Here is a 27,508-nt window from a genome sequence, read left to right as displayed (position 1 = left end):
AAGTAAATTTCAATAACAAGCAAAACAACAAAGGGCAAAAACTGTGCAATATAGCACAATCTCCAAAGACTGAGCAACAGGGTAAACTCAACAATATATAGGGTTGCATCTGCAGGTAGGGAAACAATCATCAACGTGAACTCGAAACCTAACATTATATAGCAAGTGTTGCAAACCAATCATTGACGAGAACTAGAAACATTGCCTAATATGGAATAACCTAATTTACATAACTATTCCCATAATCCAGTTCTCACCGTAACCTCACTAGATGTTTTCCCTCTCAACATCCTGCTTCCCACAGCCTTAAGTTGATGCCTTCTGTGGGACCAGTGGAGGCCAGACCACTGTCTACCCCAGCCAGCCTGATTCCTACAGTATAGCTGTCTCTTTAACCTCTTCTACTTTCAAGGATTTTTTGTAAGGTTCTTCCTGCTTTACCTGTGCTTACTCTTACCTACCACAGCATTGCAAATCTTATAATATAGATAAATTTTAAAATGCACTTAATTGGAGATAAGAAAGACTCTAAACATATTGTTTGAAAACATGTTTCTTTTGCTAAGTTTTTTTGCTCGGAGAACAGAACTCTGAGGAGTAAGAGCAGGGTGATGTAACTGAAGAGAATACCTTCAGCTGTTAAATTTTGAAACTAGACAATGGTCCTAAAAAGGATATAATTAAACTCTCCTCGTGATGTCAGCAGCAAGATTAGCTTCCAGCCTCTAGGAGAGATAGCTTGATTAGCCTACAGAGTTTTGACAGCATTCTTAACCAATTCTAAAATTAATAGCATATTTGGAATTAGAAAACACCTTCTCTGTGCAGGGAAAAAAAGTGCCTGCAGGCCCAGAAAACTCCAAAACAGAATGAAGTGACCATGATCTTTGTCCTAATGATCTCTCTTTTAATTGCAATTTCTGTGGGTATCCTTTTTTTTTTCTTTTTTTTTTTCTTTTTTTTTCTTCAGGGGGGCAGTTGTGGGGGAAGAGGGTGAGGAATGAACAAAAACCCCAAATAAATAAAACTGAAAAGAAAAAATATAGCAATAAGGCCACAACTCATGTTTAACTGGGGATGGGAGGCAACCACATGTAAACTGTTTTTTCAAGGATGACACTGAAAAAGCTTTTGAGATACTTAAAAACAAGACAAATGCAATTTGAAATGGAAGCTGAAGTTTTCAAGATGATAAACTTTAAAAGGTTAAATCTAGTCTTTGATCCAAGAACTTTTCAATTCTCTTGATCTCATTAGGGTTTTAATATTAAATAGAATTCTGCACCCTAACTGCGCTAAATAAAATGAAGAGTTCAAAGCCATGTCAGCAATTCTGCTGAACTTTGTGAATTTTTGAGTAGAAGTTATTTCAAGTCTTGCAGTTCATGTATTTAGCCATTGAAAGTCCACATTTAGCGACTGAAAAGAATTCTTAGTGATTTCATTCAGAAGATACTTTCAGATTTTATGTACTCAAATCTTCAACCCATGGAAAACAGTACTGAAGATTTAACTGAAAGCAGTTAGAAAGTAGCATTGATAGTACAGCATTTAATTGTAATAAATTCATAATATGGTGAAAACATATTATGAAATTCATAATATGGTGAAAACATAAACATTTGCTGCTTAATCAGATGTTAAATTGAATGAGCAATGGCCAAACTCCGTGATCTAGATTATCGGGTTTCAACCTTTTCTGATGTGAAAACACCAAAAACATGTCCTGTAAGTCAGCAGATCTCTGTATAGTGAATTTGTATTTGGTTTACTTTTGACATTTACTACTTTAACATGTAACTTCTGCTCTATTTTTGTCTGGGATAGAAGTAATTTTCTTCATAGTAGCTTCTTTGGTGCTACATTTTAGATTTGTAAGTAAACCAGGGTCGACAACACAAAGATATTTCAGCTATTGCTGAGCAGTGCCTGCACTGTGCCAAGGCCTTCTCCATTTCTCACTCCATCTGGCCAGAAAGTGGGAAATTTCTTGCACAACAGATTGGTAGGGGACTCAGATGGGGCAACTGACCCAAACTGACCCAAGGATATCGCAACCCTTATAGCATCATGTTCATAATATAGAGCTGGGTGAAGAAGAGGGAAGGGGCAATGTTCAGAACAATGATGTTTGTCTTCCCAAGTGACTCTTCTGCATACTGGAGCCCTGCTTTCCTGGGAATGGCTGAACACCTATCTACCCATGGGTAGTGGTAAATGAATTCCTTGTTTTGCTATGCCTGCATGCACAGCTTCTGCTTAATGTACTAAATTTTCTTTAGCTAACCTGTGATTTCTCTCACTTTCACTTTTCCAATTCTCTCCCTCATCCTGCTGCAGAAGACTGAGAGAGCAGTTTTGTGGGGCTAAGCTGCCTGCTGGGGTTAAACCATAACAGAACCTCACAAAGAGTTCCTGGAACCCCAGGTATTTGTAGACCAAAGGCCAAAACTCCTTTTGTTCTCAGTGTCTGTTACCAAGTGTCTGATAAAATTCGGCATGCTTGGATATTTCCAGTGACCCTGTTCAATATGAACCCGTTACAAAAACAAAGGCACACTGAGTCACTAACAGCAGTGTTTCAAAACATTTCTGGTCCATTAAAAATTATATGGATGCAAGCAGTTTGAAGGCTATCATCTTCAGACTTGATTGATCCATTATTGCAGTTAAGAAGAACACCCTGCAGCATAAAGTAGCTCTTTTGAATGGATTATTAACAAAAACATTAAAAATAAACACCAAAAAAACATGGGAAAGAGAGAGACAGTTTTCTTGACCAAAAAAAAAAAACAAAACAAAAACATGCTGCACAGGGCTAGTTTAAAATTAAATAGATTTATGTACTAAATTTCAAACACAGGATTATTTCACACCTCTTTAAAATGCCAGGCCTCTTCTTGTAGCTTATTCATAGAATATAATAAGTATTAGCCAATATTGCTATGCAAATGTATCCCACAAGGGCATTATTTCTCCTTGGGCCAGTTTTCCTGATCTAATCTGGTTAAATAAATTAATTTTATTAAATCCTTTCAAATATCATTAATAGTTGGTAGAATTAATTTTATGTATAACTGACTATGATCATGTATAACAAATGTTTTCCCATCAACATCTATCAAAATACTTATTTTACCAATGTCCACTCATCAATATCAACATTCATCTAAATACATGTATTTTATTAGCAATTGAAAATTAAAATCTAAAATGCTTTCCTATTATAAAACCTTAATTGATGCAGAAGATAAGATTCACTGTATGAATTAATACATGACCCAGATTCTTCCTTGGGGGAGAAAAAAAAAGAGGCGGTGCTATTTTCATCTCAGGTTTTTAGCCAACACTGATTGGACTGTCTTTTTTTATATTGGGTACTTGTTTTCACAATGTAATACTGTAGTGATAAGGAGTTTGCAAACAAAAGTTTCAAAAAATAAAAGTAATCCATAAAGAGACTTCTTAAAGGAGATATGAGGTGCATCCCAACTTGATGGCTGCAAGTGTGAAAATTATTTTAACCTTCCATTTTACATTGTGCTGTTTATTTGCACAGAACAGCATATTGCTGTACAAGATAGGGTTAGGTTTCTAGTGCCCCCTCTCAATCCCCATGTCAGCATTAAGTTCATGCTCATTTCATTCTCTCTTTGGTCAATTGATTTGAATTCCTAGATTCACGACAACCCAGCATTAACAGGCTGGATTTTTACAGAGGTGTTCCCTGTTTATTTAAAATGACTCAGATCTGAACCAACATACTTTAGTTACACAGCTAGTTTTAGACACTTAGTTCTCAAATTTGTGATTAAAGAGACTATAGGGTCCTCAGGCTCATGGGGAGCTTTGTGCTCCAGCATGACCAAGCTGAGAGATCAGACAGTAATTATGAGCAGGTGAACTTGACCTCCACAAGTCCATGGGCCCTGTTGGAATGCATCCATGAGTGCTGTGGGAGCTGGTGGACACCAAAGCTAGGCCACTCATGATCATCATTGAAAGGTCTCGGGGATCAAGAGAATTTCCAGGGGACTGGAAGAAAGAAAATCGCATTCCAATCACCAAAAAGGTCAAGGAGTACCCAGGAAATTACTGGCCAGCCAGCCTCAACTCAGTCCCTGGAGAGTTGATGGAGTGCCTCATTATAGAGGCCACCTCTATCCACAGCATTGACAAGAAGGTGATCAGGAGTAGTCTGAATGGATTCACTAAAGATAAATAATGCTTGACCAACCAGACTGCTTTCTATGATGAAACAAGTACTTGGATGGATGATGGAAGAGCAGTGAATATTGTCTACCTTGATTTCACCAAGGCTTTTGAGCCTGTCTCTCATGACATCCTTGTAGGCAAACTCAGGAAGTGTGGACTGGATGAGCGGACAATGAAGTGGATTAACAAGTGGCTGAATGGCAGATCCCAGAGGGTAAAATCGGTAGCACCTGTCAGTCATGAGCAGTGTCCCCCAGCGTTCAATACTGGGCCCAGTGTTGTTTAATTTATTCATCAGTGACTCAGATGAAGGGGCAGATTTCTCCTCAGCAAGTTCACTGAAAACACAAAGCTTGGAGGAATGACCAATACCCCAGAGGGCTGTGAAGCCCTTCAGAAGGACCTCAACATGTTGGACAGATTTTGTTTTGTTCAAACGCTTTCCACAATTTCTTACATTCTTTTATCCCCATCTAAAATAACTAATTATATAGAAGCGTGTCTCAAGTTCATATACTCATGCACGTGAAAAAGACAATGGATCTTTTTCTTCTTTGTTCAAGGGAATGAATCTGGGTTAATTCTACATGTTAGCAGAGCAGCATCAGGCTGAACAAAAAGATTAAGAAATATGAAGAAATGAGCTAGATATTTTTAAGTCGGTTGCAGATTTTTTTTTACCAACATTTTTTGGATTTGAATGAAAGCCAAATAAAAACATTAAAAATGTTAACTATAAAAGTAAATTTTAAACAGATTTTTCAAATGAAAAAGGGGGAAATGTTGCAAAAATTTATTTTAAAAAATGAAATTTAGGCACTAGTCTTTCTGAGCTAGTTTTATCTCTATGTTCAAGATCCTTATTTAAAGAACAATTGTTGCTGTTTGAAGAATTCACTCTGTTGTCTTTGATATTTAAGGTAAATGGAGCTCAGAATTACAGATTTTTTAAAATAAACTTCAACAAAACCAGGGAAGGTTATAATATCAGGAAGATCAGAAAGTAAACAAAGGTAAACACTGTCAGCTAAGAAGAGTTGAGCAAAGCCATCTTACTCAGTAAAATAAGCTCAGGACTGTAGTAGAATTTCAGCTATGTGAATGCTTAGCTGACTGATGTACTGGTTGTGTAGTAAAGATGTATTTAGTGTAAACAAATGTACTTGACAGAACCTACAGGAATTCCAAAAGAATAGGGAACTGTTTCCTTTAAAGAAACAGCTGACTAAGGAGAAGCAACAACTGAGTAGATGTATTTTCCCTGAATGGAAATCCTTTGACTGTGGTTTTCACGGAACAAGAGAAACAAACCAGTTGAATGAAGAAGCAAGCTGATCACCTTGTTTCTATGATAGGCAGTGACCTGAGGTTCCCCTGGGTTTTGAACTCAATTGGAATTAGGAAGACATAGCATCACAGAGACCACAATATCAGTGATCTGCTGAATGGCAGCTTGTCATTCCTTAAATTAGCATCTCCCTTTTCTTTGGAGTAGATGTGAAAGGCATACTCAAACATTAACAAAACAAAACACTGACAGTAAATTGGAATTCAGCAAATGCAGGAACTTCTTGCCTTCACAGCAGAGCATCAATTACCTGATGGACATATTGCCTCGATCTTGGAAGACTGCTTCCTGTTCCCATCACATTCAGAATGCTACGCAGCTGATTTTTTTTTTACCAGCACAACTAATGTGCAGGAAATACATTGTGTAATTTTTATGCATTTCGATTCACATACACAAATATATATGTGCATAGGAAATGGGTAAGAAGTGTCAATGTGTTTTTGTGTGTCTATGTTCACATGCAAAGGGTCACTCTAGCTACACATAAATAATATGAAAACACTCCTCATAAAATGCCAAACAAGGTGTAGAGATGTGAAGTAGGAACAGTTTCTAGTGTTATTGTCAGAATTCACTTTTTTCCCACTTGAACACATCATATTTGTTTGCTCTGCATAAAAAAAAAAAAAAATCTGTCCATTTTGCACCTACCTGTCTCACATAGCACCTAGTGTGCTTTCAGTGCTGCAAAAATACTATTTGCTGGTTCACTGCTAGTGTGTTCAGACTGAAGGATGCTGAAATATCAAACAAAGCTGAACAAAACTAGTGCTTTCAAACTAAACCAACACTTTAATACCAGGATTGTCATGTCTGAGAACTCTGTGTGTAGAAGACCCTCCACTGAAATTTGCAGAAGATGAGCACTTTCTTATACATGTGCAAACAAATATATGGCCAGAAGTGATAAGCTGCCACTGCCAATGACCTCTACAAAAGATAAGACTGAAATTATGTCTGAGGAAGGAAATAACACGGCTGAGGGAATAGACCTGAAACAGTATACATAAGCTATGTAAAGTAAAGAATAGACCCTTGTAGTAGTTTGAAGGCAAAACAAATGAGAGGCTCCAAGTCAGAGATACAATTTAATAGGAAAAAAGGAAAGAAAGTAAAATAAAATAGATGCAATAATACTAAAGACCACTGACAGAGTCAGAATACAACCTGAGCGTAGTGATGGAAGCAGTCCAGATGAGGTGGTCTTCCTGAAGCAGTGATCCTGTACAAAGGTCTGGTAGCTCGGGTCCTCTGGGAATCCAGTGGGTAAGCGCCCCTCTGGTGTTCAGAGTCTCAGCTTATATCCAGGCTGGAATGCTTGGTTTCTCCCTCTGGGCGGAGCATCTCACAATGGGATGGTGAGTCATGTGATAAAGCCTGATGGGCCCATTAACAGGAGGTAGTCCAGGAGGGGGTTATCTGTGAGCGGTGTAGCAAAGGTGCTGATGGGCCCATTAACAGAAGATAAGCCAGAGTGGAGGAGGCAGGGAGCACTGCCTCACCTGGTTTCAACAGTTCTTGAAGATGGTGATAGAATATACTTCAACCCAGGACAACCCTGCATTTGTGACTTCAGAAAAAAATAATGCTCTCCTAATGTGTAGATTAAAAACTACTATATATTTTTGTCAGGAGACCTAAAAGCATGACTTGTAAAATGGGATTAAGAAGTGTTGACAGCCTTTAAATACAGATATTGCAATGTCTTTGGAGACTTTTAAACCATTGAATGAGTAAATGAAACCAGAAAAACAATGACAATTAATTCAAATGCGTGCAACACAACTATTTTATTGAAGTGAGCAAGGGAAACCAGTATAGAGGATGGGCCATCCTAAAGCCACTCAATAATGATCTACACTGCAGGTTATAAAACTGAGTCCATTTATCAATGCCCCTTTCTGCATTTATGTCATATTTTGGGTTTCTGCAGTACTATATTTGTTATCATTAAATGCTCATTTTGATCAGGGGAAGGAAGAATGAACACAAACTAACCCTCTAGACAGATTTACAAAAGACAAGAAATGTGACTTTATAAGTCAGATTCCTTTTCTTAACTCCCTAGGAGATTTAAACTTCCAGAATAGTTTAATATGGACCAATTTGAAAACCAAGGTTTATATGCAAGGAAATATATACCTGTTTTGTTTAAGCATAGGTACTTCTTTGGGTTTGACTTTATGGATCATGTTAGAATAACCTGAGAAAATACAGTTCTAGTTGTTATTTAATAAATTTTGTTTATATTTATGTAAATATTACTATCTGGAATATGAAAAATATTTACTATAAAGATTTTTTTCTGATTAGACATTGAAAAGACATGAAAATCTATAATTAAAAGATTGTTTCTGTTTAAGTAAGTGTTATTAGCTTGGTATAATACTGTTTTGAATTAATATTTCTACTTTATGGTGTGTTAAATAACAGTGGGCCAAAATGTTCTACTCTATGGAATACTGTGCTGTAAGGAAAATAAATTAAAATCTGTACAAATCTCTTAATTCTCTTCTCATTTTATGCTTATAATTTTTATTGTGAAAACACGTTAGACCCATTAAAAATTATGTTCTGATATATGATATCTTTACAAAAGAAAATTCACTTGCAGAAACAGCAGTAGATAGCACAACTTTTACTTGCTTTTGTGTTTAATATGAGTGAAGCTTGCCTTTATGGATCCAATTCGTGTTATCTTGCATTTCCATTGCTTCACTAGGAGTTTTACAACCTCAGCTCTTGCTCTTAACCCCACCTCAAATTCACAAGGATATTGCTTCCCCAGTATGCAGTAGGAAATTCTGGCTTATATGGAAATGTCTTTTATATGTAGTTGAAATGCTTCATGAAGAAAATACAGTGTTTATGAAGTGTTTGGAATTTTTTGAACACTAGCGTATTCTATTTACTCAACTACAATTTTTCACTGGGTATGGAAAGGTGAATTTTTGTTACCTCATTTTTCCAGATGCTTTTAGTACGTTTATAACTATTCTCAGCAAGAATTTTGTTCATGTGTGTACAAGATAGAGCCACATTTTCATTTGGCTGGTGAGAGTCTTGCCACAAAGCCTCTGACAGATCCACTACGTATTCAGAAGTTTTGCTCAATATTATATGAAAATGGTAATAAAAAGATAAATTCATTTAGTCATTGTACTACTGCCAGCAAAATCCATCATCGCTTTCTTTGTTAGTGTGATGCTTTAATTTACATATTAAAACCAGTTTGAAATAGAATTAATAATCATAAATAATATTCAGGCATAAAGTTAAAGATCTGATTAACTTTTACAAGTAGAATGGGACATTTTTACTGAAGAACTTTCCTGTATAGGTGCAGGGAAGAAAAGGTTACTTAGGTCTCCTTATCCTTTCTCTTTTGTTCTCCTTTCCTTGCCCCTCCAACCTTGGAGGTGCTATCACAGGTCTTCATGGCAGTTGCTTAAAGTATCAGGTGAAGTGAGAATCTGAAATGAGCAGGTTTTCTCACTGACAATAAAGGTGAGATTTTCAAAAGCACTCAGCCTTGATAAATCTCTGCTCTCATAGATGTCAGTGGTAAAATGAGGTCAGTGGAGTAATTATTTCACAGCTGAATGCCCATAGTAGATAAGAGTTTTTTGGTGGGTTTTTTTTTTTTTTTTCTTTTTTAAACTTCAACTCTCTAGAATTCCTACAGTTTGAGAACCAGTCCATTTTATGCCTCTGAATTATATGGCCCCAGAGGGGCAATTATCTACAGAATGTACAAGGTTATCCACATTGCAATTCTTCTCCATTCTGTTTGGGTTTTTTTGTTTTATTTTTTGTGGGGTTGTCTCTGAGGAAAAAGATGATACAAGCCAGGGTAATTCAAAATGCTGTTCACAAAACAACATTGAAACACAAAGGAGAAACCAAAGAATTATAACCTTGAAACTATATTTCACGTTTATGGCGAAACTATACCTCCTCTGTGAATAAACCTTAACTGATGCAGATAAAAAAAATGAACTTATTTATCCCTCAAACGCACATATTTGACAAAAGAAAAATTAAATATCTGCATTGCATCATAGCAGAAAGGAAGCGTGAAGGTCAAAGGGCAATTAGCTTGAATGGTGACCTTGTTTGCTGAATTTCACTTTCAAGACCAACAGATGATAATTCACACATCATAATAAAAAAAAAATTAAAACATTAAAAACCTCACAAAATGAATGTTTTAAGAGGAAAGAAGCTCAAATGACATGAACTATGGGACTGAACTCCACAAAATAACCTTCACAAAATCTAGTATCCTTCCCACTGCCATAAAGTCTAATAATTTTCACACATATATAATAGTCCAGTAATGATTTTCCCCATAGTAACTATAGAAGTATTTAAGAACTTCAGAAAACATACTATAATATGATGTTTGTTCATTCTTGTTCACATTTACTTTAGTATTTTATACTGGAGTGAATAATGGGAGAATATTACCCCCACACCATTGTCCAAAGTAGGGTCACTGTATTAGGACAAATACCCCTCCTCCCTGGCTGTGACGTTGTGGAAGGCAACATCATTGTAATTCTACCAAAATGTCGTGATGCCTAGCAGTGAAAGGGGAAGAGGGCAGTGTGTACATAGATCTGCTTAAGCAATTAATATCTCTTTTATATTTTTGTATGAAATCTTTGTCAGCAACAGGAACAGTGGAATCAAGTGCACCCTCAGCAAGTTTGCTGATGACACTTGAGTCGCGTGGTGCAATCAACACTACTGGAAGGAAGGAATGTCATCCAGAGGGACCATGACAGTCTTGAGAAGTGGACCTGTGTGAATCTCATGAAGTTCAACAAGGCAGTTGCCAGGTCCTACACCAGGATCAGGGCAATCCCAGGCACAAATACAGGCTGGATGGGGAAAGCACTGAGAGTGGCCCAGAGGAGAAGGACTTGGGAGTGAATGTTGGTGGAAAAGAAACATAACATGTCCTGGAAGTGTGATCAAAACCCAGACAAACAACCAGATCCTGTGATATATTCATAGCAGCATGGCCAGCAGGGTGAGAGAGGAGATTCTGCACCTTTACATTGCTATGGTGAGATTCTACTGCAAGTACTATGTTTGGTTCTGGGGCCCCCAACAGAAGAAATATGTGGACCTGTTAAAGCTGGTCCAGAGGAGGTCACGAAGATGGTCAGATGGCTGGAGCACCCCTTCTATGAAGACCAGGGAAACCTGAGAGCAGCCTTTCAGTACTTTACTGCAAGGGAGTAAATTTCTATTACAGATAAGGAAGAACTTCTTCACTATGTGAGTGGTGAGGCAGCAGCAGGGGTTGTTGAGACAAGTTGTGGATGCAACATCCCTGGAAGTGTTCAAAGACAGGTTGGAGTAAACTTTAAACAAATGGAAAACATACCTGTCCATGGCAGGGGACTTGGAACTACACGATCCTTAAGTACCTTCTAGTCCAAACCACACCATGATTCTGTGAAATATAACTTAGTTTAGGCATTTTGAGAGCTTTTTTTAGAAAATGAGAGATGCAAATATGTGGAAATTTTTGAAGCCCTTGACACTCCATGTCTATAGAGTTTTACCTAACTCCAGAAATGACAGCGTGTAGATAATGCAGGTAGCATCAAGAAAACACCTCTGGAAAGCAAAGATCTTGAGAAAGACCCACAAGTTCGAATTATGGTTTCTTTTAAAATGGTACATATAAGAAAGGTCTTTTTCACAGAATCAGGGAATTATAGAATCACAGAATAAACTAGGTTGAAAAACACCTTTGAGATCATCAAGTCCAGCCTATTACTTATCTCCTCCTTATTAACTAAACCACGGCCCTGAGTGTCACATCCAGTCTTTTTTTAAGCACGTCCAAGGATAGTGACTCCACCACCTTCCTGGGCAGATGAATCCAGTACCCAATCACTCTTGCAGCGAAGAATTTTTTCCTGATGTCTAACCTAAAAATCCCCTGGCGCAGCTTAAGACTGTGTCTTCTTGTTCTTTCAGTGGTCTCCTGGGAGAAGAGGTTGACCCCCACTTGACTTCAACCACCTTTCAGGAAGTTGTAGAGAGTGATAAGGTCACCTCTGAGTCTCCTTTCCTCCAGGCTAAACAACCCCAGCTCCCTCAGTCGTTCCTCACAGGGCTTGTGTTCCAAGGCCCTCACCAGCCTTGCTCCCCTCCTCTGGAAACTCTCAAGCATCTCAATGTCCTTCCTAAACTGAGGGGCCAGAACTGGGCACAGCACTCAAGGTGTGGTCTGACCAGTGCTGAGTACAGGGGAAGAACGACCTCCCTGTTTCTGCTGGCCACACTATTCCTGATACAGGCCAGGATGCCATTGGCCCTCTTGGCCACCTGGGCACACTGCTGGCTCATGTTTAGTTGGCTGTTGACCAGTACCCCCAGGTCCCTTTCTGCCTGGGCACACTATTCCTGATACAGGCCAGGATGCCATTGGCCCTCTTGGCCACCTGGGCACACTGCTGACTCATGTTTAGTTGGCTGTTGACCAGTACCCCCAGGTCCCTTTCTGCCTGGGCACAGTCCAGCCACTCTGCCCCCAGCCTGTCACATTGCAGGGGGCTGTTGAGGCAAGCTTCTACGCATTTCAGACCCCAAGACTTGAGACATAACTATTTCTTGGAATCTGCATCATAGAAACTAAATTTGGTGGAAAAAGGAGGAATTAAATATTGTGTGATGGGAGTACAAAGGAACTATGTTCACTAGTGAAGGAAATAAAGAAGCAGTGTATACAGTTGGGTAGGGTGTGTACTAAAAATGCATAAAAGCAGATCATTTTCTGAACCTCCCTCCCTTCCTGCAGTCAGGGTCACTATCTGTGCAGAAAGTGCCACATTTAAAGTCAGTTATCCCATATGAAACAAAGGCCTTCTTCCCAAGCATCCTCTCCTAGACTGTGGAACACTGATACTGAATCAGATCCCAAATGAGCTGCAGTTTGCAATGAGGAAACCAGATCATCATGGCATAAAAACAGAAGCCATCTGAAATTTGAGGAATTCTACCTACCTATGGTCTGGAAGTACAGGCACCAGTAGCCACAATGTTAATGGACATTTTATGACAGTACTTTTATCTAGGAGAAAGTGAAGGCTGTTCTACCTCAAAGACAGTCTGATATAAAAATGCAGTCATCATGGACTAGATTATTGTCCACAGGTATGTCCTAGAATTTAAATAAGCATAGATTCACTCTGTCTCTTAGCTGGATCCTTAATTGGCACTGAAGAATCACCACTTTTTTAAAAACTTTGAAAATAGCAAGGGTGTAGATGATCTGAATAAAAAGGCTTAATATCCAACTGCAACATAAATTGACTTATTCACCCAGGATTGATTCCTCTTTGATCAACTAGGAGGTGATTTTCTGGAACTGTGCAAAAAGTCCTGGTGAGTGCACCTTCTCCCAGGTCTGTTCATTTAAACGAAGAACATAGTGTATCAGCAAAGTCTGTTAGCATGGTTACAAGGCAGGCAAGGTTGAAGAGCTGTAATGGGATGGATCTTATTCTATTACTGCAATCCTGCTGATATAACATATTCTCAACAATCACAAGGCATTAGCAGAATGATTACTGTTTTATAAACATCCTGAGTAGAAAAAGAAAGTAATGAAAATGCTCAAAGGACAGAGCATTATGGTAGTATAAAAACACACGGAGAAGATTTAAACAGCAGTTTATTCCATGTCTGAAGGAGGTATGTGCCACAAAGTAGTAAAACTCAGCAGATAATATAACATTTCATGATAGCTAGCCCTGAAACACTTGATGTGTTTAATAGTTTCCAGTCAAATCAGGCAGATGAAGGTGAACTGCAAGAGCATGTTACAGAAATTAGAACATTACTGCACTACAATAGAAAATGAAATGCACATAAAAGAAACATTTTTATCAGAGAATACAGAAGGAAGATGATATCATCAAAGTGTTTGTGACTGATCTAAAGCTGAAGAGCAACAAGGGAATGAGGAGAGAGAAGGAGAGAGGAAAGGAGACAGCTTGAGTTTCTGAAAAGAGATTAAATTGCATCAGAGATGAGAGGAGGGAGTGAAAGTTAAGAGAATCTGAAAATTGACAGTTAAAGATACTCAAAGGTGACAATATACTGGATCTTATTAGACAAGAAAATCATCAAGTTGAAGCTGAAGTTCTGTATTTATAATAAATGCTTGAAAAATATAATAAATTAAAAATATTTTGCAGGTTTTAGCAATATTTTAACAAATACATTAGGCAGCAAAGCCAAACGAAGAAAACATTCAATATGCATTTATGTACTCACCCTCATTTTTTATTTCATAGATATTAATCTTCTTTTTTTTTTCTACTAAAATAATTTTCTCTGATTGCTCAGAGATATGTGACAATGTTTACTTTTTCTTATTTTAGACTAAAGATTCTTTTCATTAGACATTTTCCAAAAATAGAAGATCAGAAAACTATTATTAAGAAAATAAACACTGAAGAACTTGTTCTATATGAATAATTTTATTTTTAATTATTAAAGACATTCATCCTGCATGAGGGAAGAGTTACCATTTCTTAATCTCATTTAAATCAGTGAGAACTCATTCCTTAAGTGAAATTGAAGCAAATTTGAAATTCTAAACCTGTACTAAATAAAACTTTTACTGGACTATTCAGGAAGTCATTTGCACTGAATTTATATTATGTTGCTGGAAGTTAGCTGTTTAAATAATTTGGAATAATACATAAGACAAAAAGTGTTTGTAACTTAGTTTTTAGGTATAACCAAGAAGTTGATCCATAGACTTTTTAAAATATGATATAGTAAATCCCATGCCACTGTACTTGACTCCAGAAAGGAAACTGAGGTGGTTTTCAGTACAAAACTAATAAGAACCTGGGGAAATATCTAATATATATGAAATTTCATAAATGTTAACAAGAAACCAGTCAATGCTTTTCTGCTAAATAGCTTGGTTGAGTTATTCATGAATGGGTAGTAGTTCCCTGACGTTGTGGTTTAGGTTTGCTTATTCGAGAGATAGGATATTTGGGAGAAAAAGGCAAAAGCAGGCTCAACTTAGAAGCAAAAAAAGATAGATTTTATTAATATACAGAAGGAGAAGAAGAAAAAAAAATACAACACAAATTAATTTCTAAAAACCAACCCTCTCTCCCACTACAAACTATTCATTTTCTACAATGTAAAGAGGCAAAACTCAGAATTCCAGGTCAGTACTACTTATAGAACACTCTTTCATTCAGTCTTTGAAAGAGAAGTCACTCCTGTGGTTTTAGTAACTTTTACCAAAAGCAGCCCGCCCAAAGAATCTGCATTTGTGGACCTTCTCATCACGTAGCCTTTTCTACGGGCTTCTTCTTCTTCTACCTATGGGCCATGGACTTCACAAAATTGGGGTGTGTTATAAATGATCAATAGCCAATCCAATATCAAAGAATTTATTTAGAAATTTCCAATATCAATTTAAAAACAGCCACAATAAAATTGGACAACATCGATTGAATGCTGGGTGGACAGAGGAGCAGCAGCGATGGTGCTGTCCAACCTTGCCCACAAATGCTGGGTCTCGGCCCATGGTTTTTCTGGCCGGAGGCAATGTCTACTGAAAGTCCGAATATTCATGTATTTCTTTATTTCAGAGTTGGGTTTTGAAAGAATTTCCTGATAGTATGAAAGGCATTCTGGGAATCTTTCATTGGGGTGCTGATCTGATCATCCTCCAGACTTCCTCCACCAAGATTGGTATCAGATCTTGATCAGCCATGAAGTGGAGGTCCACCCTTGATGAATGGGCCATCTCCCACTCAGCCTTGCCATTTCTGTTGCAAATTTTGCTATTTCACAGTTGTACAATGAGCCTTGGGATTTCAGAGATGCCTTGAGCAGCTTTTGGGAGTCCAAGCTTACAATGACACTTTAAAATGTATCACGTACAATATTTTATATGCGAATTTATACACTACATCTATCACAGGTGGTACTTTTTAAAGATGAGCTGTTTCAAACAAAAAAAAAAAAAAAAAACCAAAACAACAAAGGATCTTTTTTCAACTCAGGGAACAGAGATAGTCTTCTCACTTCTTTACTGACAAAGGGCTTCTTCTCATCTCTCTCTGTTCAACTTCTCAGGGGGGCACAACAAATATTCACTCAGTTCATCACAGATACCTTTGCTCAAATCCACAAATCATCTCCCCAGTTTATATTGTCCACAATTTAAAAGATTGTCCTGTTACCATAATCCATAGGAGATTTTTCATCCTAGAACCAAGGCAACTCGTCATCTCCACCACTTAAAAGTCACTTTTTCTTTACTGACTTTGACATCTATCTCCATATTGTCCCTTTACATGTCTCCAATTTGGCTTTTTCTGTCATCTCCGAGAAGGGGTAGAGTCTCAATCTGTGTCAGGAAAGAGTTAAAGCTTGCCGAGGCCTCTGGCGGTCTGGTGATGACTGTGAGGCAGCTGGAAATGTTTCAAAGCCATGCCGGTGGGGGGAGGTTGATGGATTCCTCATACTTTCACCCCTGGATCTGACGGCACGAGCCTCTCGCAGCTGCTCTGTGAAGCCCAGCGTCGGGTGGAGGCCGGGGGGGAAGGGATCCTATCCTCCCCTCGGGCCGGGGTGCCGGTAGCCGGGGGGTCCGGAGCACGGTCCTGCCATGACCGGCCCCGATCCCCGCCGCGGCCCAGACACGCGGCCGGCCCTGCCGGACTGCAGCCCGGCCTCCTCTGCGGGCAGCGGCTCCCGGAGTCCCGGCCGGCTCCGGCCACCGTGAGGGCAGCCAGGGCCTAAGCCGGGATCTCCTCAGACAGCCCACGTGTTATCTGCTCGCCGAACAGGAGAAAACAAGAGCGTCTCCAACCTAGCTTCAGCTTTTTACATGGGCATTGCCAAAAGTCCCATTCTGTTCTCTGAGCTGTCAGAACTGCATGTCAATCCAAAACCTGACCCCCCTCAGGTCCCTGTCCTTTCTATAGAATCCAAAGGTCCCTGCAGAGAGATACTGTTTCAACCCATGACACCTGAGAACTATTACACGGGAGAATTTAAAATTCTTACGAGATGTCTGTAATTAGTTAAGATACACCCTTTTTTGGTATTGTTTCAATTTTTCCATATAATAGGATTACTGAATGTTGCATTTTTAAAAAAATACTCAGAAAGGCAATCTCCATCTCAATGTGAAACCTGTAGCTCCTGGCTGAAGATAATGAAGTCATGTTCTAAACACAATTATTTTCTTGAATACCACAGCTGAGATGAATACGTAAATGAATATTTTGTGAGTTAAAAACAGGCTCTAGTATAAGGAAGATACTAGCCTAATTTGGTATCACAGCATTAAATTTTTGTTTATATGGCCACTAAAAGGAAGCTGGACACTTCAGAGTTTGGAAACCTAATTGCTGTGTGACTAGCGTATCTTCAGGGTAACTTACACACCTCTTAATGATATAAGCCCTTACACAGGATTTAGATATATATTTATATGCAAGTCGACCTGTGGACCTATTTTGAGAACTGTACTAAAGAAAATAATCAATCAGATATTAAAACGGGAAAGAAGAAGTTACTAAACAGCCCTTCTAGTTGTTTTCTAACTTTGACATTAGTTTTTAAATAGTGTCGGCAGTATCATAGCCGTCCAGCAAAGTGTCTATACCAAACTCCATTATGAGCCCTAGACCATAAAGCAAATCTTGAAAATGAAAAGCAGAGCTATGGATCAGAAATGTCCAATGCCTGGAACTTCTTTACCCTCCTTGTATGCATTTTCTCTCATGTCCGGGCCTCTAAGCTCATGCACTATGAATAGAACTGAGCTTCAGAGCTCGGTTCTACAACTGGAAATTTGAGCTGGAAGCACGCAATAAAAATATTTAATGCTAAATTTAAAAGCCATTTTACTGTGCCAGGCTTCAGGATAAGTAAGGAATGGACAAATGTGATTTCATAAGGGGAAGTAGACTAGAGAAAAAACTGATAAATACTGTCTTTGAAAAGGAAAGATCTCAGCACTCTTGAGTACACTGCTGATAACCCTGTAGCAGCTGTATTTTCTGAGAGTAGTTATATTAGGGCTGGTTCAGAATCATTGTATGGGTTTCTCTTTGTTATTATAACTATACGACACAAGTGCTGATTTTCAGCAAAATGTGGATGATACAGTTCTTTCTTAAAAGTAAAGTAAGAAGGTGTAAAAGTATATGGTGAGAAGAAGTGATTAGTATCGTTTAGTAAATATTTTGTATATAAAAATTTCTTTATGACACTCAGGAATCCATTTTGCCTCATTAACGTTTAGTTTCAAGACTCATTCAATCACACAGTCACAAAGCAGTGGAAAAGTCGTACAGCTCCTTCATAATAGCAGGAAAGGATATGCCATTTGCAGAAGAAGGGACAGGAGCATTTTAGAGGAAAAATGAATTTGCTTACATGAAGGTGTGGGCTTTTTTCTCCATCTAAATTATATATCCCTTTTTATATATATAGCTACTTCTGTCAGATTATGGCACAAATGGTGAATGTCTTAACATAGGTCTATATTCTCAATATAATAGAGAGGAAATTAAGATAATAAATTCTTCAGTTGTTTCTGATGAATTTATTTTTCCTACTATATGTAGTCCGTGAATCTACACTTAGATGTGGTAGAACCATAACAAAATAAGCTAGTGTATATTACTGGAAGATGCTATTAATTGTTTTTTAAAGAACACAATGCTGGATTGAGGATGATCATATATGTGAAAAATATGTTGACTGTAACAGCTGCTGAGAAGATATTTACTCTATCCTAACTGTAACCAGGACACAAATAAACCTCATCCTGTCAAAATTTGTGATAAGATATTGCATGTTGTCTTTCTCTGCAAATGCCATACTGAGTTGCCGATACATGGACAGAAAAGAATAAGTTTATTTATTTTCTTTGATTATCTTTTGATGCTTTTTAGGCATCTTCCTACAACCAGTCCCCAGTGCTCTGACCAGCACTTATGATCATAAACAACAGAATATGAGGATTCAAGGCAAAAAATAATTTGCTTAGGGAGTAAAAAACCTTCTTTTCTTTCTGCACAACAAGAGGTGTTCTCCAAGGCTGCAGATTAATGCAATTTTATTCAGTTTGAATTCATCATCAGAATATGTCCGAAATATCTCACATAGTAAGCAGATTTGTCTTAATTTCCTTGTTTTAAAATACTGTTCTAATCAACCTAACCATATGGAACAAATACAATTACATCTTCACTGCAACTTGAAGTAGTAATCTAATTTGCATTATAACAATCACAAGAATCAAGATACATTTTTGTTAGTCATCCTTTTGTGAATACTTCATAGTTTTCAAGGAAAGGTAAGAAGAAAGAAAGACTTATTCTACTGATGAATTTGCATATTAGAACAAATTTCATTTGAATTTGGTTGTAGAAGTACTAAAAAATTATTACATATCTCAGTGTTCAGAACTTTTATAGTTTAGAAAGGGCAGTCCAGACAATGCTGTTTGAGAAACATTAAAGAATGGTGGTAAGTATGCTAAATGTGCATTTTGCATACTAGATCTTAATTAAAAAAAAAAAAAATCTGTAAAATGTCTATGAGGGGTTTTTTTAATTAATTCAATTAATATACAATTCAGGTAAAATAGACCAGTGTCTCCCAAAACAGATTAAAAAAAATAAAGAAAAACAAACAAAAAACCTAAATAAAACCTGCTTGACTCTGGTCATCTTCATAGAATGATAAAATCATAGAATAGTTTGGGTTGGAAGGGACCCTTGAAGGTCCTCTAGTTCACCTCCCTCTGCAATGAGCAGGGACATCTTGGACATGATGAGATTGCTCAAAGCCCCATCTGAGCTGTGCTTGAATCTTTCCAGGAGTGGGGCAATCACCACCTCTCTGCAAAAGCCATTCCAATGCTTCTCCACATTCGTCATTAAAAATTCCTTTCTTATATTTAATCAGAATCTACCACCTTTGGATTAAAAACCATTACGGCTTGCCCTGTTTCTAGAGGTCCGACTGAAAAATCTGTCCCTACCTTTTTTATAATTCTCCTTTAAGTATTGAAAGGTTGCAGAAAAATCTTCCTGGAGCCTTCTTTTTTTCCAGGCTGAACAACCCCAACACTCTCAGTCCATCTTCACAGGACAGGTGGTCCATCCCTCTAATATTTTTGTGGCCCTTTCTGGACCTGCTGCAACAGGTCAAGGACTTCCATGTACTAAGGATTTCAGAGCTTATTCCATTTAATCATAGCTGAGGACGTCACCATGAGACATTTAACATGGATTTCTTTAGCACATCTTTTTTGATTCCTCACCCTTCTTATCTTAATCACTAACAGTTTTCTTAAAAGATGTAATTTTAACGGATAGATGTGGATACTGGGTGTGGGGGGATGTCTTTTGTTTGAATTATTCGTATTTAGCATTCAAAACAAAAAGGTAAGGAAGAGTATAGCACAAACTTTAAAGAAGCAATTAGGAAGGATCCCCTTCTTTCATTTTTTATGAAGTAAAGATAGAGCCATTGAAAACCCTCACTGAATAACCAATTTCTTTAAAATAAATTTGACTGTTCTTTCTAACTTTTTGTTTTGTTCACAAAGAAATGAGGGATTCTAGATATTTGTGATGCAAGTATTCTCACCATCTTTGTATTTAGGATAATATTTTAATGTTCCATAATGTATACAAATCACAGTTTTTATTAATATTGATTTAACAAATTAATTGTTTGTGTTTATAAATCTAAACACAAAATGGCTTTGGGGTATAATTCCCATTTCTGTCACTTGGTGTATTCGCTATACTGAGGAAGAGCTTTCAGATAAAGAGATCTTTATCAGAGAGAAATATGAAAAGATCCAACGATGGGAGCTGGAGCATGATGATTTCCAATAAGAAAAGATGTTCTTTAGAAACAGTACTGGAGCAATCAATTACTGAAACTATTACAGGAACATTTAATATAGATGTGTATGGTCATAGAGTTACCATGAGCTAAGGCCTATGTACAGAGCCTAGAAAGATTATTCAGAAGGCAATATCTGCTAGCAAGAAGAAGCTGATTGTAAATTCTTAGATAGATGCTAAATTGTCATTTTTGCAAAAGCCCTGTTAGAATGGTAAAGCTGCTCTTTATATATTCTCTTGGACTTTTAGAAAACATAAAAAATGGGTAATTTAACCAGACAAATTAAATCTGGAAAATGAATACGTAAATTGAATAAATTTGAACAAATTAAAATAATGCAGACAAAACTATTCTAAGTCCTCTGTGTAGGAAAATTCAAGTATATGAGATGGAGAGGTGGTTTAGAAGCTAAGTGGATAATAAATATGAAAGGAGACAAATGGGGCTGGCAAAACAAGTTATCATTTAGCAGTCTGTTTTTGTACCTTTGTGCATGAGAGGCAAACAGGCATCAGGAGAATTTGACTAGCATATTTTAAAATTTCCATCTAATGAAGTATGCAACATGAGAAGGAATTGTGTCTTAGGAATATCCATCTTTTGTAGCTCTTATTTATTTTCCCAAGATACAGGATTCTAGGAGGATAAGGAGTAAGATGTAGAAAAATTTTATATGTCTTCAAATACATCCTCCCATCCTGTATATTAGTTGGGGATGTGTTTGACTGGGAGCATAGCACAACAAATGCAGCTTTTCTAGGTAACTCTGATCTGTAAAACAGTCCATAATCAGTACAAAAAAACCCAAACCAAACCAATATAAAAAAGCCCAACCAACCAACAACAACAAGAAAAACAACAAAAAAAACCCCTAGAAAATAAAAGCAGATTTCAGTACCTTAAATTGGTTAATATAATAATTTTAGGATGTACCCCCCAATCAATCTCTAGTTTTATGGCAAAATCATAGATTAAAATTTTCCTTTCATACTGATGGCCTCTTCCTTCATGTGTTATTTGTACCTCTGAGGTACAAATAAATACCGATTGGATAGTGGTATATAATGATTTAATGGTGATTAAATGCAGTGAAAGTCTACAATTTTGCTCTTAAGACTTTATGGTCAATTAAGACATTGTCACTGCAATTGTAAAATGGCCAGCTGTCTAAGCTTCTGTTGCAAACCAATTTCTGAGATTTCTTTTCTTTTTAGACCTAGTGAAACATCCATTTTTCCTGAGATTATTCTTTTTTTTTTTGCCAGAAGATACAGTTTATTCAAAAACACAAGAACATACTTAAAAATATATTTTTCTTGCACAAATGTTCCTGTTTTGAAGTGCAAGCTTACTTTGTTTATCTGTAAAATCACATCCATAGCAACTTTTAAAAATACCCTAAGTGTCAAATCAAAATGAAAGTGAATGTAAGCACTAATGATATATACTAATTCATTATGTAGTGATGGTAACAAAGAAAATCAAGGCTGCATCTAAATTTTGGAGAACAAGAAAAATTAAGGTATAAATGTAAGATGTTGTACCACTAGAAAAGTACTGAAGATAGATATGCTGATAAAGTTGAGGAAACCATTCAAGCAGCAATTCCTCCATTATAGAGAATAGGAAGGAATAATATATGCTTCATTGAGTAGTCTAGACTCCAGTTAATTTTCAAAGTCATTTGTTGCTTCTCCAAATCAGACAAGTGTTCACCCTGCTAAGAACATTACTTAGATGAAAAGTAGTCAAGGGCTTGTGAATCATCCTTTTCTCACCAGTGTTTCTATCATCTCTCAAAAGCTAATGACCTTTTTGTGGACTTTTTAGGAGCTTGTGTTCTTCAGATGGATTATAAATATGGGATGAAATTCAGCTCCAGCATAAATATGGGATATCATCAGAAAAAAAAAATCCATGTGTCAAATAATATTTTAATTGATATAGTAAAATTAAAAAATAAATGATATTGATACACATGATGCAATAATTGATTAAATAGAAACTCACAATATACTTCGTTCTTAGCTCTTTAAATATAAAATAATTATTTTAATTCATTTTTCTTGGAACAGATACCTGACATAAAATCTACATTAATAAACCATAGAATCATATAAATATGCTGAGCTGAAATGATCATCGAGTCCAACTCCTGGACCTGCACAGGACACCCCAAGAATCACACCATGTGTCTGAGAGCTCTGTCCAAATGCTTCTTGAACTCTGTCAGACTTGAGGGCATGAGCACTTCCCTGGGGAGCCTGTTCCAGTGCCCAATCACCCTCTGGGTGAAGAATCTTGTCCTGATACTCACCCTAAACCTCCCCTAACTCAGTTTCATGACATTGTCTCAGATCCTGTCACTGGTTATGAGAATGAAAAGATTGGTACCTGCCTCTTCTCTTCTCCTCATGAGGAATTTCATACAGTCATAGGGCCAGCTACCAGACACTTTGTCATGGGTTGAAACAGTATCTCTGCTAGGACCTTTGTCTTGGTTTAGATAGACAGGTATCTGCCAGGGAGGGTTGGATTCTCCCTTGAAATGTAAGCCCCTCCCTCCTTTTACAAATTATTATAAATTTGCAATTAAAAGGCTGTTAGGCAAAGATTTTGGGAATAGGTATAGCAGTTCTTTACTAGGGATATAAAAAAATACAGATGTTGTAGTACAGAAGAATAAGCAAACAAATAAACAGAAAAGAAATCCTAGAAAACTCTGACAGAGTCAGAAATACAACCTGACACCCTGTTGGTCAGGGTGTTGGAAGCAGTCCAAAGTAAGCTCTCCTGGAGTGGCAGATGTGGTTCTGTTGGAGTAGAGATGGTCCCGTTGAAGAAAAAGGGTCCAGTAATGGTGAGATATGTCTGGTCTTCCTCCAGGGATCTGGTGAAAAACTGGATACTTAGTGGTACTGTGGCTCTTTTTTATCTAGGTTAAGATGGTTTGGCTCCTCCTCCCTGTGTGGAGCATCTTACAGTAGTACAATGTAATATGTCATGTCATTGATTAGCTCTTAATGGTCCGTTAGCAGAAGATATTTCCATGGGAGTAGTGAAGCAATGAAGAGAGGTAAGTAGCACTCCACTATCTGATAAGTGACACTGACCCATTTGAGCAAAGATAAGCAATTCTGCTCCACTCAGATAGAATAGAAGGACATGTTCTTTACAAAACTCAAGACAACCTTGGAAATATATGGAAAGGACAGGGACCTATGGCGGGGGGGGGGGGGGGGGGGGGGGCAGGTTTTGGATTTCACATGCAGTTCTGACCATTCCAGAAAACGGAAGGCGACTTTTGGTAATACCTGTATAAAAGCTGAAGCTGGGTTGGAGACTTCCTCTTTCTCCCCTGTTGTGCGAGAAGGTAACACGTGGACTGGCTGAGGAGATCCTGGCTTAGGCCCTGGCTGCCCTCACGGTGGCCGGGGCCGGCCGGGACTCCGGGAGCCGCTGCCCGCAGAGGAGGCCGGGCTGCAGTCCGGCAGGGCCGGCCGTGTGTCTGCGCCGCGGCGGGGATCGGGGCCGGTCATGGTAGGACCGTGCTCCAGGCCCCCCTGGTTGCTGGCACCCCTGACCCCGGGGGAGGGTAGGATCTCTCCCTCCCCCACTCTACGCTGGGCCTTACAGAGCAGCTGCCAGCAGCTCACACCATTAGATGGAGGGATGGAAGACAGGGTATCCATCAGCCTCACAGGCCTGGCTTTGAAACATTTCCTGCTGCCCTGGCAGAAATCACATGACCACGGCAGGCCTGGGCAAGCTTTAACTCTCTCCTGACACAGATTGAGACGTTAGAACTCTGCCCCTTCCTCGGAGATGAAAGAAAAAGCCAAATTGGAGACATGTAAAGGGACAATATGGAGATAGATGTCAAAGTCAGTAAAGAAAAAGTGACTTTTAAGTGGTGGAGATGATGAGTTGCCTTGGTTCTAGGATGAAAAATCTCCTATGGATAATGGTAACAGGACAATCTTTTAAATTGTGGACAGTATAAATTACGGAAATGATTTGTGGATTTGAGCAAAGGTATCTGTGATGAACTGAGTGAATATTTTTGTGCCCTCATGAGAGGTTGAACAGAGAGAAGTGAGAAGAAGCCCTCTGCCAGTGAAGAAGTGAGAAGACCATCTCTGTTCCTTGAGTTGAAAAAGATCCTTTGTTTTTTCTGAAAGAGGTCATCTTTAAAAGGTACCATCCCAATTTTGTGAAGGCCATGGCCATAGGTAGTCATGGGAAAGGCTATGTGATATGGAAAGGTCCACAGATGCAGATTCTCTGGGCGGGCTGCTTTTGGTAAAAGTTGCCAAACCACAGGAGTGACTTCTTTCTCTCAAAGACTGAATGAAAGATTGTTTTACAAGTAGTATTGACCTGGGGTTCTGAGTTTTGCCTTTTTACATTGTTTGTGGAAAATGAACAGTTTGTAGTCAGAAAAAAGGGTTAGTTTTAGAAATTAATTTGTGTTTTTTTTTTCCTTTTCTTATTTTCTTCTCTTAGTGTATGTTAATCAAATCTGTTTTTGCTTCTAAGTTGAGACTGCTTTTGCCTTTTTCTCCCAAAAAATCCTATCTCTCAGTTAGCAAACAAATTTGGCAAATGTAAAACCACCACACAAAATGGTGCTGTGACTTGGATGAGTAAACCTAAACCACAACACACTTGCACATGTGTTTTTGGGAGTCTCTGCAGATCTAAGGGGCACCTACTGGGTAGACTGACTGTGTAAGGCCAGTTACTGAGCATGTCCATGGCTTCTATGTAGGTATGAGCACCAGCAAGAAGAAAGGGCAGTGGCCTTGGTGGCTGTATGCCCAGGAGCCATCAGCCAGGGAGACTGGGAATCTGAGCCCAGCTTCTGCAGGGAACCTCACTGTACATCTTCTGGATAAATGGGTGTTCATCCTTAACAACCAGACAGGATCAGGATGAGGCCTTTAGTGGTTTTCATGTCTCTGTGAGTGATATGTTTGCTATAAGTTCACCTGTATGTCTGACCACATGCAGATAGATATATGTACAGGTATTCTGTTCATGACTGTTGCTGACACATGGTGCTGTGGTAGCATTATAGCTCTTGAATTGTCAGATTCAGCAACTCCCAATGTAGCCTATTCTCTCAAATAAAAAAACTAGAGCACTTACCCAAGGCCTATAGCAATACCTCAGTCAGATGTTTGCAAACTACAGATATTCTTGCCTGTCCTATGTTGTTATATTCAAATTTTAATATATAGACATATTTTTGAGAAATATTTTTTCTTGTTAGTGTATTTTACCTTTAAGAACTCAAATAGATATAAAGAATCTAAACCAAATTGTTAATCAGCTAATACAGATATTATACCCCTATCCCTTAATAACCTTGTCTATTTCCATGTGGCAAAATTAAATGGAAAGGTATCATTTATTAATCTCATAAATGTATTCCTTGAAAAAGTGGTTTGGGTTTTTCTTGGTGTTTGGGAGCCTATGTACAACATTCCTGTAAAAGCCTGACACACTTCAGCTGTTGTCCAGATACATGATGCAACTATTCACAACTCATCTCAATTTAGCTTTTTTTTTTTTGAGTGAATGATAGGATGGATATTTTTTTGTCATTGTTCTATATACATGTGAATTTTTTGTAGATCTGAACCTTGACTCTAGAGCAGGAAGAATAAAATATGCTTAATCTATGCAACTTCTGCTGTTTTTAAAATAGTACAGTTAATCAATGAGCCAATAAGCATTGCAAAATACAGATGATAATTTTGAAATGTGTTTTAGTTACACAGCAACATTCAAGTATAACAATTCATAACATACAGGACAGTCTGTGAGGTTGCAAACAATCATCAATATCTAGCACTCTCATAAAGAGATGCAAGTTTATGCATCGATTATGAAAAAGATAGAGAAAAAGATAATTCTTTTTAAATATAGATCACTCAGATTATAATTACAGTTGTCATTTATTTGACCACATGAACCTAAGGAGAACGTGTTTAATTAAACCAAAGGACAGATGTGGATGTGGATAGGTACAAAAAAGCACCTAGAAATAGTTTGGTAAAAAGCACCAGAACTTTTGTCACACAAACAAAACCAACATTTTGGGGTTTATTTGAAGCAAAAAAAAAAGGTTGACCTCCTGAGTTTTTACACAAGGAAAAGCCTTAGAAACTATCTTTTGCTTTTCAAATGACAAAACATTATTTCATCTAGAAAGAATGTTGTAACATTTGCGAATTCACTCTATTCACCTTTGGTATTATTTAAATATCACCATCAGTAGCACTCTTTGTTCTTAACATATTTCTTTATTCTCCATATTGAACCACAAGGGAAATATATACCAGTCCAGCCTCTGACACAGCAAGCAAAAAAGGATCAGACAATATTATCAGTGCATAAGTTACAAGTCATTAAATGAACATCCTCAGTTATAACAACCACAGGTATATTTTATATAATTATTGTACCATTATATTTTAATTATTAACCAAAAATTTATTAGGACATCCTTTCTTCAATTAATGTAGCAAAAAATACACTAGCTTTCCATCAAGGTGTATTTCATGCAATCTTCCTGTGTGATAGGTGGTGGGGAAAAGCTTTTGTTACCCTCTGGCAGTGCTTCATTCCTATGCAGGGAGAAGCACAAACTGTTCTTGAAGTAGTTATCTTCTGAATCCCAAAGGGATGGGCTCAGCAACAGTACAGATCATGCTTTGCTTAACTGGTTCTGCTTCAAAAAAATGAAACCTGCTTCTCAAGAAAGTACAGCCAAGTCCATGGCTTCATCACTTGCCTGCATTTCAACATCCTGAATGTTGGGCAAGTCTGTGCTAAGAAACTGTTAGTAAGAGTCAAGGATTTATAATTTAAAAATTAAAAAAAATAAATTGGAGCATACCATTTAAGGCTGGATTTTCTTTTTTTTAATCAGAATCATCAAGACTATGTCTCTGCTGTTCAAAAAGAGCAGTAGCTGAAAGCACT

The 27,508-nt window shown here is 37.8% G+C and overlaps 1 pseudogene; it reads right to left on the bottom strand.

Moving 5' to 3' along the window:
- Positions 1-11,381: 11,381 nt before the first annotated feature.
- On the bottom strand, positions 11,382-24,207 carry LOC136287541 (uncharacterized; annotated as a pseudogene).
- Between the last annotated feature and the right edge of the window lie 3,301 nt (positions 24,208-27,508).

Source organism: Chamaea fasciata, unplaced genomic scaffold, assembly GCF_029207755.1.
Source record: "Chamaea fasciata isolate MVZ Bird 193981 ecotype frontalis unplaced genomic scaffold, bChaFas1.0.hap1 SCAF_3, whole genome shotgun sequence".
In the NCBI taxonomy this organism is placed as follows: Eukaryota; Metazoa; Chordata; class Aves; order Passeriformes; family Sylviidae; genus Chamaea; species Chamaea fasciata.
This window is presented reverse-complemented; position numbering and strand designations above follow the sequence as displayed.